The following is a 3685-nucleotide window of genomic DNA, read 5'->3' as shown; positions in this document are numbered from 1 at the left end:
TATTATTAACATTTATCATATTTTGGTTTCATTTATTTATGCTAATTTCTTCTAAGGCCTCTTGTCTAGCTGCTTTGCAGAATGGATTATTTCCTGTGGACTGAGAAGGGTGGAAAGGCAAAGGGAGAGAAAGCCAGTTGAGAAAATGTCTCAGGCCTCAGTCTGAGGGCTGCTTTTGCCCCGAGAAGCACAACATAGTAAGTGCTCATCATGAGCACATCGAACATGTCATGGGATCCCTATTCTCTAGCAATCCCGAAGATCCCGGATAGTAGATCTGTGGTAAATTTGCCAGAGATATGAACTTGAATCACAGACTCTGTGAAGCTAGTAAGAAAAACCTCAAGTCATTTCCTAGTGGGTCAGCTGAGCCACTACTCATTATACACAGAATATATGTGTAATGGAGCAAAACCATGCATGTTGTTGCATGTGTATAAAGGTGACTACTTGAATATGGCAAATACAGTGAAAAATAATTTATTGTGTATCTTAAGATAACTAAAAGAGTGGAAATGTGTTTAACACAGGCTGGTGAGTCCTGGTGCAGGTGGTAAGAGGTGTGGTCACTGGGGTGAGACTGTAAGTCAGAATACAGCAGCAATGTCCACTTGGACAAGCCTGTCCACTACTCAGAAAATAGCTCTGGGCTTTGGGATCCCAGCCAGTGCCACAGTCGCCTACATCCTGTACCGCAGGGAGAGCAGAGAAGAGCAGTTGACGATTGTTGGGGAGGTTGACATTGAAATAGAGATGCAAGTTCCCCCAGGAACCCGTCACTGAATGATGTGAAACTCATCAATGGCCAGCAAGGAGCCAATATTAAACAGCTGCGGAAACAGGTGCTCATGTTGATGTGGACACAGCGGATGTAGGCGATGAGCGAGTGCTGCTTATCAGTAGTTTTCCTGCTCAAGTGTGCAAGGCCAAAGCTGTGATCCATCAGATCCTGACAGAGAACACCCCGGTGTCTGAGCAGCTCTTAGTTCCCCAGAGGTCTGAGGGCAGAATCATAGGAAGAGGCGTGAGACGATTCATTCTATCTGTAAGGCCTCTGGAGCCAAAATTACCTGTGATGAAGAATCAAAGGGGACATTACTACTATCAAGACTTATAAAAATCTCAGGAACACAGACGAAAGTGGCAGCAGCCAAGCATTTGATACTGGAGAAAGTTTCAGAAGATAAAGAACTGCAGAAAGGAATTGCATCTTCTGCAGAAACCAGAGTTCCAGGCAAGCACCAATCAGTGAGAGAAGAGAGGAAATGATGGAGCCGGATGGAGCTGGAGAGCAGCAGTAGGGAAAAACACGAGTTCTAGCTTGGGCCAGCCTGCTCCCTGCGCAGTTACTCCCCACAAAGGAGGAGGTGACATGGCTGCGGTGGGGCCGAAGGAAAGCTCTGTGGAGAAACCTAATGCTGACAGCATTCAGAAGTCTGGCACCCAGGCCATTCCAGAGACATCCATGTAGGAAATCCCCAACCCTGACTTCAGTTTCCATGCTGATAAGTACCTAGAAGTCTATGTCTCTGCCTCTGAAGGCCCAACCACTTCTGGATCCAGATCATTGGCTCCCGCAGCCTGCAGTTGATAAGCTTGTCAATGAGATGACCCAGCACTATGAAAACAGCCTGCCTGAGGTTTTGACTGTGCAAATAGGAGACACTGTAGCAGCACCTTTACTTACAAATGGTTCCTGGTATTGAGCCCAGATCCTTGGCATCTTGGAAAATGGGAACTATGATCTCCACTATGTTGACTTGGGAGATAATGGAGATTGTCCACTGAGAGACCTCAGGTCTCTCAGAAGCGACTTCCTGAGCCTTCCGTTTCAAGCAATAGAGTCAGTCTGGCACAGATCACCCCATCAGGTGAACAGTGGGAAGAGGAAGCATTGGATGAATTTGACAGACTCACCCGCTGTGCTGACTGGAAGCCCCCTGTGGCCAAGATCTCTAGCTATGTCCACAGTGAGGTCTCAACATGGCCAAAGATCTACTTATATGACACCAGCAGCAGGGAGAAGCTTTATATTGGGCTAGAATTCGTTCGTAAAGAATACGCATTTGAGATTCCTGAAGACAGGGAAGAAAAGAGAGGTGTCCCAGACATGTTGAAGGATGCAGCTGCAGACACAGAGGCCTCTCTCATCTCTGTGCTCACTGAGATCGAAAAGAGCCCTGGAGAGAGCCCTGCCCTGCCCAGCTTGTCAGAAGCTGCCTCTGTGTTAGGTGATGATAACCTTGAAGACGACTACTCACTCTGAAGCCTGGACTCAGCTTGCTCCGCCATCTGCTTTGCTGATTTGGTGCCTGGACAGAGGAGTCTTTGCTAGAGACCCATGCCGCCCTTCATCACATACACTTGCTTGGACCACATCCGTTTTCTCCTTCCATTGGACTACCAAAAAGGGTGGGGCAAAGGGAAGCAGATACACTCCCCTGCTCCGCCTCTGATTTCTCCCCCACTCTCCAGTGTCGGTACACCACTGTCACTACCAGGCTGTTCTCATCAGGCTCAGTCCCCTCTGTCCATCACAATGCACACTGCGTCTAGGCTGTGTTCTTTTTGAGGCTGGAAAATAGCCAGAATTTGGTCATTGGATGATGCTGCAGACTGCTGACTCACCTTGTTTTTGGTTTGGTTTTGTTCTGTTTTGTGAGACAGAATCTCACTTGATCACCCTCGGTAGAATGCTGTGGCATCTTAGCTCACAGCAACCTCAAACTCTGGAGCTCAAGCAATTCTCTTGTCTCAGCCTTTTGAGTAGCCAGGACTATAGGGGCTCACCACTGCTAACTCACCTTGTCAGGTGACTGTAGCTAAAGGAAGTCTTTGCGTGGTAAGGTCAAGGACTAGGGGCTTGAACACTGTGTTTGAGTCAGGAGGCAAAAATCAGCAAAATTTATTTAAAAACCTTGAGATGTGAAGAGAACACTACCTCCTAGCCTCAGTTAGTGATGTCACTGGGGACAGGTGTTTGAAACTGTGCTCCAGCTATTTAAACTTTTGTTAAAATTCTAAAGGGGAGAGGAAGCTCAGGAAGTACTCTAAATTGCAAACATAGTACCCATATGTGTGCACACACACCCATAGTTACGTTTGAGTCATTTGGGGAGATTCTTTGCTGAATAAAGTGCTCAAGAAAATTAAAAAAAAAACAAAGAAATGTGTTTAACACAAAGAAATGACAAATGCTTAAGGTTATAGATACTGATTACCCTGAATTGATAATTACCTTCTGTATGCCTGTATCGAAACATCTTGTATCCAGAAACACGTGCTAGTATATGTCCATAATAATTAAAAATAATTTTTGAAGTATCACAATGTATTACTAGATTTATCTCAGTAATATTTATTAAGTGCGTATATGGCCAGCATCAGGGTGTTACTCAGCCTCTCTATTCTTCACATTTTTATAAAATGGGATTAAAACTACCACTTTTTTGTTTGTGTAGGGAGTTTTTTTTTTTTTTTTAGATTATAAGGCTAGATATAACTAGGTTACATTGCTTGTGTTTGTCAGAGAAAGTCCAAATTGTATTTGAGTCCTTCACCCTGGAGGTGTGTCATAGGCTCTTACATTGTACCCCTTAGATCGGGGCTTATTTTCTTCCTTGTTCCTCCTCCCTTCTTGAATTTAATTTAGTTCTTCCTTTTGTGTGGGCCTATAGCTCTTCAT

General features: G+C 45.0%; 1 pseudogene; it reads left to right on the top strand.

Annotated features, from left to right (window-relative positions):
- Positions 1-603: 603 nt before the first annotated feature.
- Positions 604-2266, top strand: LOC100952224 (annotated as a pseudogene).
- The last annotated feature ends 1419 nt before the right edge of the window (positions 2267-3685 follow it).

This window comes from Otolemur garnettii, unplaced genomic scaffold (genome assembly GCF_000181295.1).
Source record: "Otolemur garnettii isolate 467f Iridium unplaced genomic scaffold, OtoGar3 scaffold00001, whole genome shotgun sequence".
NCBI classification, from domain to species: Eukaryota; Metazoa; Chordata; class Mammalia; order Primates; family Galagidae; genus Otolemur; species Otolemur garnettii.
This window is presented reverse-complemented; position numbering and strand designations above follow the sequence as displayed.